The sequence below is a fragment of the Myotis daubentonii genome, chromosome 7 (assembly GCF_963259705.1).
Source record: "Myotis daubentonii chromosome 7, mMyoDau2.1, whole genome shotgun sequence".
Classification (NCBI taxonomy): domain Eukaryota; kingdom Metazoa; phylum Chordata; class Mammalia; order Chiroptera; family Vespertilionidae; genus Myotis; species Myotis daubentonii.
The window spans coordinates 41,485,289-41,503,439 of NC_081846.1; the positions used below are offsets into that span (position 1 = coordinate 41,485,289).

The 18,151-nt window shown below is 39.4% G+C and overlaps 1 protein-coding gene across 12 annotated transcripts in view; it reads right to left on the reverse strand.

Moving 5' to 3' along the window:
* The window catches only part of OSBPL6 (oxysterol binding protein like 6), a 176,834-nt gene that overhangs the window by 88,253 nt on the left and 70,430 nt on the right, over positions 1-18,151 (reverse strand). For all 12 annotated transcript variants that reach the window (XM_059703960.1, XM_059703964.1, XM_059703957.1 and 9 more), the window contains one exon: positions 6,851-7,031. The gene's annotated coding sequence lies outside the window, so the exon portion shown is untranslated. The remainder of the gene's footprint in view (positions 1-6,850; positions 7,032-18,151) is intronic.

Consider the following 18,151-nt stretch of genomic DNA (forward strand, 5'->3'; position numbering starts at 1 on the left):
TAAAAAAAAAGTCAGTAACATGTTAAATCACCCTCAAAGTTAGACTAATTCAAGTATTAAGCATCCTTGCATATGAAAAAACATATTTTTAAAAATTCACAAATATTAGATTCCAATCTTATTGTAGTTTGGGAATGAGACATGTTAGGAAGATAGGTAAAAAAATTTAAAAGACTAAAGGAGGAATGAAGCAGCCCTTCTTTTTCCTACCCATTGCCAGCACTCAGCTTCACATTCAAAGAACTGCCTGATCCTAGGAAAAAGAAAGGAAGGATAGTTAGATGGCAAAGAGAGAGGGAAAAAAGGGAGACTACCTATTTCCATATTCTCAGTGAACTCTTACATTTCTCCTAAGATAAAATGTTATAAAATATATCCCAAAATCAAAGTACTTGACCAGCCCTGGCAGGGTGGCTCAGTTGGTTGGAGCATCATCCCATACACCAAAAGGTTGCTGTTTCAATTCCTAGGCACATACCTGGGCTGTGGTTCAATCCCCCACTGGGGCATGTACAGGAGGCAACCGATCAATGTGTTGTTTTTTTTCACATCGGTGTTTATCTCTCCCCCATATTCTCTAAAATCAATAAAAACATATCCTTGGGTGAGGATTGGTGGGATAGGGGGGCAATCAGTCCAAAATAAGCAATCCTAAAGTATCCATTTGTCAAATAGGAGAAAGCAAGAAAACAAAAGTGCTGGGACACACTCTGCTTCATTCAGAGTGTCTACCTTTCTTCTGTGTCTGGGCCTGCACTGTGATGAGGATTAAACACTAATACATGCATTCAATTCAGCACATATTGATCCACCATCTAAAGAGCACAATAATCGCACTGTCACTTCTGGAACATCTCCTGCTTATGCTGTAATGAGTTGCCAATAACTCAAATTATCTAGTGAACTAAAGACTTAATGGACTGAATCTCACTGCCAATAAACATATCCACATTAATAAAAAAAAAATGGTCTGAGGGAAAAATTCATCTTCTGACCATATGCATAAATTTTGAAAAACCAAAAATAATGATAATAATAAACGGTATATAAAACTCTATATTTCTTCTCTACATAAAAATAAGACCATAAGTAGGATTAATGCTAAGCTATTCATTTGAAACCATTTGATGTACTTAAAAGATAAGCAAATAAGTTCTGTAATATTATTTTAAGCCAAGATTTTCAGTGTATAAGAGAAGAGACACAAATATCAAATCCAGTAATATTAACATTCCATAAAATTAATTTGGAAAAATCAATATAAACTCCTCATTTTTAAAATTGTATACATATACAGTATATACACTTACTACCATATCCCTTGAAAAACAACCGATAAGACTGTGCACCACTAATGCCCAGATTGTAGTATCTAAATTCCATTTTCTACTAAAAGGCATCGGAGCTCCTAGAATGGTTGACTCTTAGACTTCACATTAAATGAGCAAGAGGAGCTTGGGGCAGCCTGTTGTACCAAGAAGCAGGTTAAAGAAACTAAGGGGACAGGAGTGCTTTGGAATGTTCTGTATCTTGATCTGGGTGCTGATTACATAGGAATGTTCAGTCTGTGAAAATTCACTGTGATTCACTTATGATAGTTTCTCTTTTCTGCATGTATATACAGGAGCCAATTTGAAAGGGCTCCCAATGAACAAAGAAGGTTTTATTTATAGCATTCAGAAAAACAAAATCACTTCAACTGATTAAAACATAATAAATATTTTTAAAATTTATGAATTTACAACACTCAAGAAAAAGAGGAACTGTCCCCCTAAAACAGCAAAAATAAAAATAAAAATCTTTGATCACTTTTTGACGAAACTGAAGAACCATCTCTGAAACGGTCTACTCAAAGCAAAGTAGTAAACACTTGCCCTGCCTTTCCTACATGAACTGTATTTCAGGTCACCAAATGCTAGTTGATAAGACAATGTGCCTTACAAAAGAATTCCAGCTAATAAATGTAGAAAGACTGATAGGATGGGGTGAGGTGGGGGTTGGAGAAATCACCAGTTTTATAATCCCTAATGAAATAATGTATTCAGACAATGATTATTAAAGAACAAAATCATTAGTTGAAAAAAATTGATGGGGGAAACTTCACAGTAGATCAGGATATTATTCCCTGAAGCTATTCTGTTGTTGAATCTTAGAATCACTAAAAGTGGGGCAACCAGACCATATAGGCCTCCTGGGGTGATATTAAATGAAGTACACTCCACCATGGAAGCAGAATTCTTGTCAGAAAGTAGAATCTGAATCTAATCAAGCCTCTAAATCTAACTTCCAGTTTCTAATAATCTGAGTGACAGAGAAACAGGTTAAGTAACAATCAGACAAATGCAGCACGTGGATCGTTCTATTGCACATTGGCTTGATTTCTTTAAGTAAATGACCTGAGAAAGGGTGGAACATACCAGATAAAAGAGACTTAAGAGGCTCAATAGCCAAGTGAAATGTATGTACTTTGGATCTGATGTAACTAAACCAACTATAAAAAGACAATTTTGAGAAATATGTAATAGGTGGTAAGTGATATCAAAGAATTAGCATTCAATTGTTTGGTGTGACAATGGCCATTATAGTTTTGTAGAAAAATGTTCATAGTAACAGATGCATACTGAAGCATGTATGTTGGCTATAACATGTCTATGTCTAGGGACTTCAGAATAAAAGAGGAAAGGGGTAAATGAATCTGGGTGTGTGCATATGGGAGCTCACCATACTATTCTCTTTACTTGTGTATAAATTTGAAATTTTTCTAAATTTTTTAAATAGGAAGAAAAACAAAAACATTAAAAAATGAAAAAAAATGAAAAACAAAAACTCTTGCAGTGTTATTTATGATAGCCAAGATTTGGAAGCAACCTAAGTGCCCATCATTAGATGAGTGGATTAAAAAAACTGTGGTCCATTTACACAATGGAATATTATTCAACCATAAAAAAGTAGGATGGACCTGGAGAGTATTATGCTAAGTGAATAAAGCTAGTCAGAGAAACACAGGTACCATATGATTTCACTTATATGTGGAATATTATGAACTAAATAGAGTAACTAACAAAATAGAAACAGACTCATATATACAGAGAACAGACTAATAGCTGTCAGAGGGGAGGGGGGTTGGAGGGCTGGGTGAAAAGGGCGAAGGGATTAAAAAACAATAACTCATAGACACAGACAACAGTATGGTGATTACCAGAGAGAAAGGGGGGTAAGTGGGAGGTAGAAGAGAGTAAAGGGGGGATAAATGGTGATGGAAGGAGGCATAAGTTGGTGTGGTGATGAAGTATTATACACCTAAAACCTATATAATTTTATTAACCAAATCCTTCCAATAAATTCAATATAAAAATAAAAGTGTTTGTAAGCAAAAAAGAAAAAACATTTCCCTTTCCCCTACTACTTATATATGAAACCCTTGATATTAACAATATTCTCCTTTTTTCACTTAATTACTTCTTCATTTCTACTTTTACTATATATGTACTTATTTTTCAAATCTAGTCTAAATTTATTTTTCAAATCTAAATTTTCTGAGGTTTAGGTGACTCATTTTTCTAAAATCCTACTCACCAGATTGAGAAAGACAACCCAGTGCACAATCTTTACCTCTGGACACTCTTTCCTGGTCCCTTATTCCCATTCTTTTCAACTGAGCAAGAAGGAAACTTCAGTGCCTCCTCACTCTTCTTTCCTGGAGAGAAGAGCCAGCTTTGGGCCTGCTACCTCCCTCTCAGCCCTTCAGCTGTGAGAATTGGGTGTCTCTTAAACAGAAGAGAGACACCTGAGAGACAGAGCAGGAAGGGTGGCCAGGGAGGAAGGCAGGGGCAAGTAAAATGGCTCCTGCATTGCTAGTTCTCCTTGGATATTCTCCCCATCTCCACCACCTGGGGGAGATGTCTCATGATCCGCCTCTTTGCCATGCTGGGGTCCAATATTCTTTCTCCTCTTCAGTTTTTGTGGAACCATGTTATACTTGCAGACTAGTGAGATGATTTTTCTGAATTTTCCTTTCTCACCACATTTCTGTCTTAATGTGTCAACAGGCTCAGCACTCCCTACTTTGGTTCCATTTTTGCAGTCCTGCCTAACCTTTCTCAGGCAGTGAAGCGAAGTGGAATGTGAAGCTGATAACAGGCACTCCGAGGAAAAAAGATAAAGAGGCTTTCTGAAAGCATCTCTGAGTATACATACAACAAACTAATTCCTACGACAAAAGAATAATAAAAATAAACACATTTCGTCAAGGAAATGAGATACCAATCACCTGCTTTTTCCTTTTAAAGAAGCGTTTAATTTCTCAGTCAAGTCACAACCCAGCAAATGTGTGGAAACAAATTTCCAGTTACTTTAGTTCCATGAACTTAAACCTGATAGTCAAAGGACTCACGTACATTTCATCTTTGCTTGTGGTCAAGTATCAAGTATCAAGGGATCCTAGGCAATTCTGACCTAAGAGATTCCATGAGATAGGGCAAAGGAATGCAGCCAGAAGGACAGTAAACTGAAATAAGCATCCAACCCAGCCGGCCTGTTTTCTTGTTTGCTTCAACATTAAAAATGGATATCCTGAGGCCTGAAATCTGCTTACGTAACAGCCACTACCTGTTTGAAGTTGATGGGTTGTTGGGATAAGAATTGCTGTTCTGAGATGGAGTCCGTTTCCCCCCATTTATGAACAATGATCAAATAGTTAATGTTTGAGTTTAGCTAATGCAGACAGAAATGCTTTGCCTCATAAGGACCCTGTAATTTGAAATGCTCTCATCTCTAGTGCTCTTTGTTACTATATAAAAGTTTGATTCAGTACCAAATTGACAGGAACATCACTGTAAGTAGTTCAGTTCCCAATAATATACAGTGATCAAAATGGGAAGGAGAAGATACATCTGATTCTGATGGAGAGACTTCTCAATGTCAAAAGTCTGCATATGTAAATGGCACAGTGGATTGCTTGCTGACTCACTCTGGTGTCCAGAATGAGTAAAGGGCTAGGAAATGAACTCTAAATCCCTACAAATGTCATTCACAAAGAAGCCAACTCAATGAATCTTCCTCACCTTCCTGCGACTAAAATAATCATGTCAGGCAATGGAAGCCTTAGTCATGACATTTCAGACTCTGAGATGACAACCTCAAGGTCTGGAAAGAATGATCCATACTCTGTTACTATCAAATCAGATTTCCCAACTAAGAACAATGGACCATCTGCTTTTGGAAGAGTCTTCCTTCTTCACAGGCAAATCTGGCAGGTGTCAGCTTACCTTCAGAAAGCCAGCATTCTTAAAGTATATCCATTTCACATAAAATACCAAAAGAGAATAAAGACTAACAGCATTATGTGTGAAGTACATGGGAGTGACTTCACATTAAGAGAGAAGAAATTGATGCTTAAAGCAGGAATCATTTTGTTGTTGTTGACAGTATTACAGATGTCCCTCCTTTTCTCTCCCTTTGCCCCCTCCACCCTAAAGCAGGAATCTTGACCACAAAGGCCTACAGGTGCCAGGAAGGTAACATAAATCTATAAGGTTGGTTGGGTTTCAGCCGTGGGCAAGCCCGTTTGAAATGAATAAAACTAAAAACAAAAAAACAAAAAAACGACCGTACCCTTTTATGTAATGATGTTTACTTTGAATTTATATTAGTTCACACAAACACTCCATCCATGCTTTTGTTCCGGCCCTCCAGTCCAGTTTAAGAACCCATTGTGGCCCTCGAGTCAAAAAGTTTGCCCACCCCTGCGTTAGATACTTAAGGAATGATAAAGATTAGCAAACTTCAATTGTAACAAGACAAGATATTTAATTTTCCAAAAGAAGCCAGATATCTGATTCTCTGTGAAGTTTCCAGACTGTTCAGCAATGTTGGCGATTAATTCAATTTTCAAAAAGAAAATGTTTACAGGTTAAAAAAATTATAGTCTAAAATTTACCCTATGGGCCACTAATTTTCAAGCTCTGCTCTAAATGTAATTTTAAATAACGCAGTAATAAACAGAAAGCTTTTCACGTAATAATAATCACACTAAATCACCGAGCCTTGGTTTCTGCCCTACGACGAGGGACCAGTCCATGCAAGGGGAGGTAGGAGTGGGGGAATACCTGGGGAGCATTTCCCAAATTACAGACGTCTGAACTGTCTCCACCACCACCATCAGCCCTGCAGCCCAGAAAAAATAAGAGTCTGAGTAGAGGATACACAGCTTCCAAAAGCTCCTCAGGAGCTGTGGGGGCACACGCTCCCAGAAAGCTTTGTATAACTGGGAGGGATGCATCCAAACTGTAGAGACTGAAGTCACTGAGCCTAAGATGTTAAACAGCATATGTGACGTGGCTCTGAAAATAGTAACTGCTAATATCAAAGGAGCCTAGAGTACCCATAGTCAGTGCTGCTGGTATCAAATTCGTTATTTCAGTCTCACGGGCAAAAAGAAAACAAGCAACTGTCTACCTGTTCACTGTGGAAGATTATAAAAATAGATGCATTTTAAGCATCAGTGTATGTATGCCGTGGGCTTGTGTGCATCTATGTATATAACTAAAGCATTCTTAGGTGGGTAGGTTCATTCTTCAAGAAGAGGAGGAGAGTGTCTTATTTCCACATGCTGCCACAATGCAGGTAGAAAATGGTTAACAAATCCTTTGGTGTGTTTTTCTACTTCCTAGCCTTGAAAATATTACAGCAGAATTTTTTAATAAGATGGCTAAGCCTAACCAGGATTACTATGTTTTTTAGTTCTGATCTACCTGTGATTAGGTAATGTTTTGCTAATCTCTTGCTGTTATTAAACAATGCCTAGTCTAAACCCCGCTTTTGATTTTAAGCTGGCGCCCTCCTAACTCACCTTGTAAATGGAATCCGTCTTCTAGGTTGGCTTCCAGGTCAAAGCTGCTCGAAGTGGCTTATCCTCAGATGCCCGCAGCTTTCTCCTGGGAACTCTATTGACCCTGCTGGGCTTATCTGGTAAATTGCAGGAGTGGCTCCTTCATTTCCTTGTCTTGTTGTATTGCAGTGAGGGGCAAGAGCTGAAAAAGAGAGAATACAGTCATGTAGTGCATCTCCACAGAACTTTCATGAGTCTCTCAGGGGGACTTGCCTATGGCCAATCAGAAACTTCCTTCCAATTTATCTTCTGAGGAAGGAGGGTATCTCAGCTTTTTGCCTCCTTTGCTCAATCTTATTTAATTTCAAAGACATACCCATTGCTACCCATTGCATTCCTCAGCAATAAGCAACATACATCATTTACATCTTACTCAGAGTTTGGAGTAAGAAAATGCTCGATTTATATACCAATGCATTCTAAGCAGGGCCAAGTATCTCTTCCAGAAATATACTTAACTCTCCAATTCAATATAAACCTGTTTTTAAAAACAAGAAGTATGAAGTGGTTTCATCACACATGCACATCCATGTTCAATACCAGTGCCTTGACAAAGACCCACGAATAGCCAATGAGTCCTAACAGAGTAGAACTGTCACCAAACTCCTAGAACAGTCCTGTAGCAGAAAGCTAATAATACTATCAAAGACAGCTTTCAACTTCACATAGTTTCTCAGAAGGCAAGGAAACAATATTTTATGAGAAGATCAAATAGGCTCACTTCAAGGGAAAAAAGGAAATGGGTGGGAAGAGATCAACCAAAGACCTTGTATGCTTACATGCATGACCCATGGACACAGACAATAGGGTGATGAAGGCCTGGGGCCCTGGCTGGGGTGGGGCTAGAAGGGGACAATGTGGAGGGGGGGGAGAAGGATACATATGTAATACTTTCAACAATAAAGATTTTTAAAAAGGAGAAGAAAAACCTGACGAGCAATCCAGAGTGGAAGCTAACTCGGTTACTCTCTGGTCCTGAAATGTGACCGCAGTTTTTCCTTCGAGCCTCTCTAGCAGGTGCATTTCTTCACAAGGCAGCTTTAAAAATAACAACCTCAGTCTGATTATTTTTCTAGCTTACTCTAACTGTCTGATTTTTTCTCTTTTTACTTATGGAGAAGGAAAAAGTAACTATACATACATATCCTGAAAGATTATGACTCAATAAAAGTGCAAGATTCATGTCCACCCAACATCCTCTGCTGTGAATGTTCCTTTAAGCACCATTTTTCTGCCAAAAAAGAAAGAAAATGTTTGATCTAAACCCCCTCCACCTCTACAAAAAAGAAATAAATAAATTTTTAATCTCTACTATGTTGTAAGACAAGTCCATGTGTCTTGTGGGTCCTAAATAAAATTTAACTGATGACTATGATGATGACATAGAAGAACCAAGGTTAGGGTCCATCAAGATTATTTTTGTATGCTCAGCATTAGATCTGTTTATTTTCTGCAAACGCTACTCAATCTATGCTCTTTAATCCCATATAATTATAGGCAGAACAAATATGAGTGGTCAACTACTGAAACTCCCCTATCCATCTTTTTCCTTGCTCTTTCCTATAATGTATTCTGCCAAGTTTTGGAAAAGGAGAGAATACTAAAACAGGAAAATAAAAGAAAAATGAGGTAAAGAGCCCCCTGTGCTAAACTGCATTTCAGTTTCCCTACCTCCACCCCATTCCTCGTTCCTAGTCGTATTCTCCATGACTTCTTACCATCGTACACTGACAAGTGAGAAGGTAAAGAGAATAGAAAACTACAGGGTAAGATGAAGACTACCTTTCCACCTCTATTTCCCCCAGTCCAGGAGCAGAGCTGAGGGAGAAGGCAGGATGAATATAGCCAGGAAGGGGGAAGGAATTCCCCCTTCTCCCCATCACACACTCTGCGTGTCCTGTCTCCAGCCTCTGTAAACCAGACATTGGCCCAAGAAGCAGTTCCCCACTTCAGTCATCCTTTCCCTTAGTCTTTGCCTACACACCCCTCAAAATCCAGCTCAAATCCACAACTCTCAGCTTCTCCCTTGATCTTCCCAGCTAGAAAGGGACATCTTCTCATGGCATCTGGCACTTTGGTCAATTCTACTGGTGTAAGGTGATCCTGGTTGTACGTGTTGCCTATACTTCTCGTCTCCCCTACCAGACTGTGTGGACTCTGGGAACCAGACCTTACTTCCTTGCACAGAGTAAGTGTGAGAGTTAAAATGTGAAATTTACAAGGCTTTGACTTATGCCCACTTTGCAAGAAATGAATCTATTATTGTCCATTTTGCCAAAAGTGTGCATTTCCACACCGTGTATGCAATGCCAAGGAATAAGGGCTTTGGCTTGTTCTGAGACTATCATTAACATTCATACGGACCTTCTGTGCAACTTTCAAAAAGACAACCACGATAAAGTGGAGTGCCTTTGATAGCCTTCAGGGAGGCTGACTACCCTGTATAAAAAATTACCAGTCCATCAATATACAGTTCAGATATAATCAATCATCCCTGATAGTTACTGAAGGCAGAAATATTAGGAGTATTTGTTTTAATTCAGCTTGAAACACTTGAATAGAGCAGAAACATTTATATTATCACATTTGAATTCCAAATTTCCAGGTGACTAATATATTGTTTTATTTAAAAAACAGGACATTAACCAAATGGCAACTAACCTTTATTTCAATTAAGAAACTGTACAGGGTCTTGTTTTACTGTGCACATAAACTGCGTCTGGGCAGAAGTCCAAAGGTACTAAGCTTATAAAGTTCAAGTTTGATTACACATTGTGACAACACACACTGAAGATAAATTCTTAAAGCTCTCACTAGGAAATAAACTCATAGAAGGGAAGAGGTTGTTTCCTTTTTAAACTATAGCCAAAATTGATATTCAAACAAAAATTATACCTGGTTTTTATCAATACACACAAAAAGAATCATGTTCTAATTTAACAATATCTTTTACAGATCAAAAAGGCCCCCGGCATCCTCCTTCTAAGTTATTAATAGACTGAAAGTTGGAAAGGTTGATTCGAACAAAGTCTTCCATGCCAACAAGTACTCCGATAGGAATATCTGTAAAATCTCACTAGGAAGTTTAGAGATCTGGCAAGGGCTCCTTCTGAATGGCTCATTCAGGAAGCAAATGATCCATTATCTTTGCAATAGAATTTTTCCTGTAAGTCCTGTGACTCACCCTCCCACAGCCTGAATTTTGCCCATTATACACCAGATTCTTGTCCAGCATACTCCCCACACATTCCACTCATTTCTTATTCAAGCCCCTCAGAACACAAGACGTATGTGTCCTGCGTAGCTACTAAGTTAATGCATAGAATATAAAAAGGAGACAAGATAAAACAAACTTCATCATTCTGTAAAATGCTAAAGAAAGATTCTTAAAATGGTGAAGTCAGTAAAGACAGCCAGGATAACCAGAGAGCAGTTTTACAAAGTTGGCAGTGCACATAGCAAAGTCCATTTCACAATACAAACAAGAGACCAGACACTTTTGGCTCTTTTCTATTCATTATGTGGCCCATGACTTGGACTCAATGCTTATTTCATTTCCATGAAGGACTGGTCTTAATTTAGGGTTAAACATCCTAAATTGCTTTCCCAGAAAACTGTAACACAAGACATGCTATAAGACCCTTCTTCATCATCTTGTTTACTTTGCCCACTATATCCACTAAATATCTTGGTGAAAAGATCATTATTTTGCTTTTTTTTTTTTCTGGCAGCAATGTTTAGACAAACAATTGCTTTTTCTCTTTCTACCTGTGATATTGCCAAGTACTTTGAGAGTTTCTACAGTGTCTAAGTTGTTGGAGAATAGTTTTAGTGCTATAACCCAACAGTTACGGAAACAGGTTATGCTGGGGTAACGTACTGAAGATGAAAAACACAGACTCCAGGCACTTTCACCTGGCAACTACTGTGCTTTTCTTGTCAATAACTGAAGAGCAGACTTTAACTTGGAAATTTATCTAATCTCATTAGTGCTACCATACATCAAACAAGTTAAAATTCACTAGGTAAAGTAACATAGAGTTTTCATATATCTGCCATTAAGTATTGATTGATTTGTCCACTCCACAATAAGTCAGTTATTATATACAAACATTAAAGCCAGACACTAGAAAGACACAGAGATGTAACAATAAACAAAAACAAAGCTCTTCCTTTTGTTTTTGTTGATTGTTACATTTAGAATTTAGCCACAGATACTAGTAAAAATACACGAATAACCAGTTTAAGCTACAAAAGCAGAAAATGTGCTATGGATGTTCATGACATGAAAATAATTCTAGCTTAAAACCTGTGAAGTGGGTAGGAAGCAGATCAGAGGAAGTTGCTCAAAAGAATAGGCATTTGAGAAATGAGTAGACTCAAGTAAGAACTAGAAAAGCAGAAATGGATCGAGGAGATTTCAAACAGTGAGGAAAAATATATGAAAATCAAGAGATAGGAAAGTTAAATAAACGAGGCACGTGGCCCGCCGGCCATGAGTCCAACATGCTTGGTGTAGACTGTAGTGCCAGTATCCAGAGTCTAGGATACAAAAAAGGAGAGTGGGGGAAAGAAAGACAGAGATGAGGTTTGGAACAGTGTGGAAGGTCTTACATGCTGGTGAGAGACCAGATTTCATTGGTTGGGCTGTAAAGTCATGTGGTTATGTTTCAGGAAGGCAGATCTAGAACAAATTGGAAGGAAAAGAACCTGGAGGCCAGAGAAGACCTCAGAAGACAGAAGCAGCTCAAAACGGAGGGCAGAGCAGCTGCCTGGGAGAGTGGGCACCCAAGAGGGGCAAGTGAGGATCTTCCATTTGACAGGGAAGACTGTGATCCTATCTGGTCTCGAATATTTCTTATCTTACCAAAATAATGGGAAATAAAGCACATCCATTATTCAGAAACATAACTGAAGTAATATAAAGTATGGTCAAGATGCTAATAAACTAAAATAATTTACTCAATACAAAACATAGTTTTCTCAATCTGTTATATTTCTATGATCCAGGCCAATTTTTCCTGATTTTGTTTGTTTGTTTATATTTGACTTGGTTTAACTTGACCTGTTTTTCTCTGCAGGTAGGGAAAATATTTTATTTCTCTAAATCCCAAAAGCTGAGCACAAAAAAAGGACATGAAACCTATTAAGAATCCAAAAAAATTTTTTTCCCAAATAAACAGTTTTGTTGATACTGACAAAAATTCAGATGACTGATTATACAGGTATGAATTCTGATTACAGATTTCTTAAAGGAGTCTACAATTTTATTATTCCCTTGACAACTTTGTTTTATATCCAAAGAACAAATATTACAGAAACCCCTCCATTTATTATTCAGTTGAACAAAATTTTACTAAAAGAAAAACACCATTAGCTCTAGATAGAGCACTAGAAACACGCCTAGGACATACCTTAATCTTCTCTAAGTAGGATGCTATAGAGCAAGAGTCAGCAACCTTTTCTTGTGAAGGTCCAGTTGGGTAAATATTTTAGGTTTTGTGGGCCATGCAGTCTACCAAGTGATGCAACTGCTCAGTTCTGCTACTGTGCAGGAAAGTAGCCATAGTCAATAAGTAAATGAATGAGTATGGCTGTGCTCCAATAAAACTTTATTTACAAAAGAGTGGTGGCCACAATTGGCCCTTGGACTTTACTTTCCTGACCCTGTCCTAGCAGATAGCCCAGCTGTGGCAACTTGGTGTGGTTTCATTGCTCTTCACCCCTTAATGTGCATAACTCTGATGATGTGAGGGGGGAAAATTACTCTGAGAAAATCGGTGACAATGGAAATCTCCACTGCTAGTGGAGTGATACAAGGGGAAACCAAATGAAGAAGTTTGAAGGAAGTAATGAATTCAAGGAGACAAGAGAAGTTCGGGGTAAATTTAAAAGAGAATGTAGAGGTTGTGATGTCTTACATCACTGCTAAGAGAATCCAACATATATTCTCAGTGGAAATATGGAAATGTGACTCAAAAAACCATTTCAGGAAGTACTCTGACTAATGCCCAAAAGGCTCAATTATTGGGGGAAGACTTCAAGGAAAGGTTAACTTATTAAATAAAAATATCTTTAAGAAATGCAGGCATCTTGACAGAATATTCATGTGAGAGAAAGCCAGGGAATTTGGACATTTGTGGAAGCCTCAAATCATACTTTCTTTTTTTTTTTTTTTTAATTAAATCTTTATTGTTCATATTATTACATTTGTTCCTCTTTTTTCCCCCCCATAACTCCCCTCCTCCCAGTTCCCGCCCTACCCTCCGCCCTCACTCCCCACCCACTGTCCTCATCCATAGGTGCACGATTTTTGTCCAGTCTCTTCCCACATCTCCCACACCCCTTTCCCCCCCAAGAATAGTCAGTCCATTCCCTTTCTATGTCCCTGATTCTATTATAATCAACAGTTTATTCTGTTCATCAGATTATTTATTCACTTGATTCTTAGATTCACTTGTTGATAGATGCATATTTGTTGTTCATAATTTGTATCTTTACCTTTTTCTTCCTCTTCCTCTTCTTAAAGGATACCTTTCAGCATTTCATATAATCCTGGTTTGGTGGTGATGAACTCCTTTAGCTTTTCCTTATCTGTGAAGCTCTTTATCTGACCTTCAATTCTGAATGATAGCTTTGCTGGATAAAGTAATCTTGGTTGTAGGTTCTTGGTATTCATCACTTTGAATATTTCTTGCCACTCCCTTCTGGCCTGCAAAGTTTCTGTTGAGAAATCAGCTGACAGTCGTATGGGTATTCCCTTGTAGGTAACTGAGTTTCTTTCTCTTGCTGTTTTTAAGATTCTCTCTTTATCTTTTGCTCTTGGCATTTTAATTATGATGTGTCTTGGTGTGGTCCTCTTTGGATTCCTTTTGTTTGGGGTTCTCCGCGCTTCTTGGACCTGTAAGTCCATTTCTTTCACCAGGTGGGGGAAGTTTTCTGTCATTATTTCTTCAAATAGGTTTTCAATATCTTGCTCTCTCTCATCTTCTGGCACCCCTATAATTCTGATGTTGGTACGCTTGAAGCTGTCCCAGAGGCTCCTTACACTATCCTCGCATTTTTGGATTCTTTTTTCATTTTGCTTTTCCGGTTGGATGTTTTTTGCTTCCTCGCATTTCAAATCATTGACTTGATTCTTGCGCTCCTCTGGTCTGCTGTCGGGCGTCTGTATAATATTCGTTATTTCAGTCCGTGTGTGCTTAATTTCTAGTTGGTTCCCCAATATAAGATCGAGGGTCTTATTAGTTTTCGTGTAGAGCTCATTAAGTTTATCGGCAGCTTCTAAACAGTTCTTGAGAGACCTTAAAAGTGTGGTTCTGAACTCTATTTCTTCCATTGACAATTTTGTCCTGTTTCTTTGTCTCCGCATTTTGTTATGCTTCCTTGGTGCACCCCCTAGTGGTCTTTGTTCGCAGTCTTATAGATAAATCTTGATTGCTGTAGCTAATTCCAGGGAGGGTTTGACCTCCAGGCCAAGTGGCTATGAGATTCAGCTGTGTCAGCGGTGAGAGAACTTCTGTCCTCTAGGGAGGTGCTAATCTAGCCTTTGCCTGAGGCTATCCGGCAAATGCCTCTGTGCAGGGCTTGGGCAGGGCGGGTCGAACAGGATCAACAGTGTGGGCCGGAGAGAGCAGTTATGGCGGCTCTCAGTCCTGTCCCAAGGGGCTCTGCCTCTCTGAGTCCCAGCACCCGCTGCAAAGCTCGGAGAGAAAGCTGCACTCGCTCTGACCGAAGCCAGACAGTCCCGCTTCTTCCGCCTGAGTCTGGGTCCCTAAAGACTCGCCCGGATCTGGAGCTCAGAGTCTGCGACTCCCTCCCGATTGAAAACAACAACCGCGCCCTCCGCCGCCAGCCCGCTCCGCGCACTCCGCACCTCAGAATTTGACTTCAGCACTGCGCCTCCTCTGAGTGTCCGTATGCGTTTCTCTTTCCTCCTAGTTGTAGGACTTCCACTCAGCCAGCGCCCCTGTGGTTCTGGGTGATGTCCCTTCCGTTTTTTGGTTTCACTTTTGAAGTAGTTGTTCAAAGCAGCAAACTCCTGCGTTAACCTATGCCGCCATCTTGGTTCTCCCTCAAATCATACTTTCTTCATGAATTCTGATGATCACACCTTATATACTTGACAGAGCAGGGGGGAAAGTAAGTACTATAATCATCAAAGCTGACCAATCGATATTTAAATCTGTAAAAGAGTTATGACAAAAACTATCTTTATTCAGTGGCATCAGCTTAATAACGCTACCACTAAGTTACCGCTGAAAGCGATTCACGGGCTCTGTGGCCCTGTGCGAGTTACTTTACCTCTCTGTGCCTTGGGTTCCGCATGAGTGAAATGCAACTCTTTCACGAGGTGGCTGACGACTAAGCAAGTTAATACATGTAAAGTGTGCAGAATGGTCCCAGCACACAGGCAGCCCTCAAATGCGCCATATTGCTGCTGTTCCCCCGAGTCTTTCCTCCCAGCCAGCTTTACTGAATACTCCTCCTTTGCCCTTTGAAGCTTTTCTCCTTCTAGGTTTCCCCAGGGTGGCCCTGTCTCACTCTCAATGTTTAACCTACCATTTGCTAGAGATTGCTAAATCTCTCTCTCCAATCCTGACTATTTTTTTTGTTGTTTACTGGACATTTCTATTGGAATATCACACGGACACCTGAAGCTCAGTCAGTCTACAATTCAAGCCCATTACCTTTACCCTTGCCTCTTTCCTCTCCTCGTCTCCTGTTTGAGTTCATGACACCCCATCTATCCTTAAACCAAGCTAGAAACAACTATTACTTTTAAGCATTCCATTGGTAACCATCCCATTCCACTCACCCCAAGTCCTCTCACTTGTTTCTCCCAAATGTATTTCTTAGATATGGCTTACTTTTTGCATCTCAGCTATCTCTGGCTTAGATTACTGACAACGGGCCCTGGCTTCTCTGCTTCTGATCATTCTCTTGTCCAGGCCATCTTTCCTTATCATCAGAATCGCCTTTCTTAAAACATGTATTTGATTGTGTTATTCTCTATTCTCAATTATTCTCTGCTGCCTGAAGGAAAGGGGACTATGGGCCTACTGGTGAGCTTCAGAGCCCTAGGAACCCTCTGAACTTTTATATAAAAAATTGCGTATGTCCTTAAGATTCAGTGAAGGAACACTGAGAGGACAATCTTAAAACTGCACAGAAGGGTACGATCTGCACTCTTGAATTGCATCTCAATCACTCTTGTCTTCCACCATTTCAGATACAGTGAACGTGGTATTTTCCTCCAAACGAGCACACTGAATGCTATTTCATCTCTCTGAGCCTTTGCTTGTGCTGTTCCTTAGAGCTGGAATGCTCTTTTCTGCCTGGGGAGTCCTTTAAATCCTGGATCAGGTCTCACATGTCACCTCTGGGAAGCCGTGCCCAAGTGTGTGTGGACAACAAAAGATGCTAAATAGATTTCTGGTGTCTGTATATCATAACACTGGCCTGAAATTTCTTAGATTAAAAACTTCACACTGCACAAAATAAACAGCCTTAAGTATTTAGACACATATAGTGTTTACTTAAGTCTGGGGGCATCCTTATTGCTGTCCCTGAATTTTTCTTGAAGTCAAGAGTAAAGGCCCTGGAGCCTAAATACCTAGGTTTGAATCCTGGCTCAGCCAAGTACTAATAATGGGACTCTGGACAAGTTACATAGCTTCTACCTGCTTCATGATCTGTAAAGATGGAGACAGTTACAGTACTGCCTTTTAGGATTATTCTGAGGATTAAATGAGTTTAAAACACGTAAAACTATGTAAGCGCTTGCTATTATAATTATTTATTGAAATCAATGGCCAGGACTAGAGGCTCCAAGAGATAATCACAAAGCAAAACCATCTGACCCTGCCACATAAACTTCAAGTTTTAGTTAACTGAGTTCATTAGTCAGAGAATACTAACAAAGGTGGCCCTTTTCACTCATGTTTTTATCCATTTAAAAGTGGTTCAAGCCTATCTGATAAAATTCACCTATTAGCCTCCAAATAGCTAAAAATATCAGCTCAGAATATTTCCAAGGCACACCACAGGGTACATTAAAAAAGTTCCTTTGAATAGAAAGAAATTGGAAATGCCTGGGAGGAAAATCAATGAGCCACCTCACTGCCTACCAAGTGCCCAATATGGAGGGAAAATGCTAAATCTGGGAAGACAGATAAAGATGCTTAATGACTCAGCTTTCAAACAAACCAGCTTGTTTGCCAGGGAAATGGGATATTGGGCATTTAGCACCACCCACCCAGTCAAAAAAAGAAGCTGTGAAACGTAGATCCGAACATCACTGAACCTAAGAAGTACATGATGTAGTGATGCAGCTGACTTTCATCTGAGTGTTAGGGTTATGTGATATTTTTGGCAATGGCTCTGTGGAAGATTTGGAACCAAAAAACAGCCATTTTGACCCATACCACAAACACTGCAGTGGTGTAACAGTATTATTCTTTGTTTTGCAACAAACTGCCAAAAGGGTCACTTTAGTCTTTATTAATAAACATACATAATAATCAGATCTTAAGTTAAAACACTTGAGTTCATATTTAAAAGGAAGGAAAGAGAATAAAGCCAGAATTCCTTATCCTAGTATTAAAGGGCCTGCATAATCTAACCCCAATTAACTTTCCAACTTTATCTTTCACACAAGGCTGTTTGAAATCTTCAACCAAAGAGAACTTCGTGCAATTCTCCCTAACAAACCCACTCTGCCTACTCTGTGGGTTTCCTGTAGCTACAAAACTTTTGCCGTTACATCTCCAAAGCCGGAATCCCATCTTCCTTTAAGACCCCATGTGGATGACATGGAGACCTTTCCTATCTATGGCTCAGTGAGAAGTAATTCTCCAGGTTAACTTCCATAGTCTTTGCTCAGCACCTCTTGGACTTCCCTTAGTCCATTTTGATCAGAGATTTTGACATGTGTGTCTTTTCTTCCTAAGACCTGACTCTTCGAGGGCTCCACCAGCTCCACCTTTGCAAGCCCGGCTGCACCACAGGCATATCTGCATTTGGCAGGTCTCACACTTCACTGACGTAGGCAAGACGTATGCTGAAGTGTGCTAAAGCTCATTGTGACTGACCACTGAAACCAAATGGACAGGAGCATGCACTCAGACAAGCTTTGCTGAAGAAAGGCTTCAGTAAAAACGACACGCAACAAGACTTGTTTTCTTGTAAAGCAAGTTGAGAAATGAGAATTTTCATGCTACTCCCAGGGCAAGGCAACCACCACTTACATTTACCATCCAT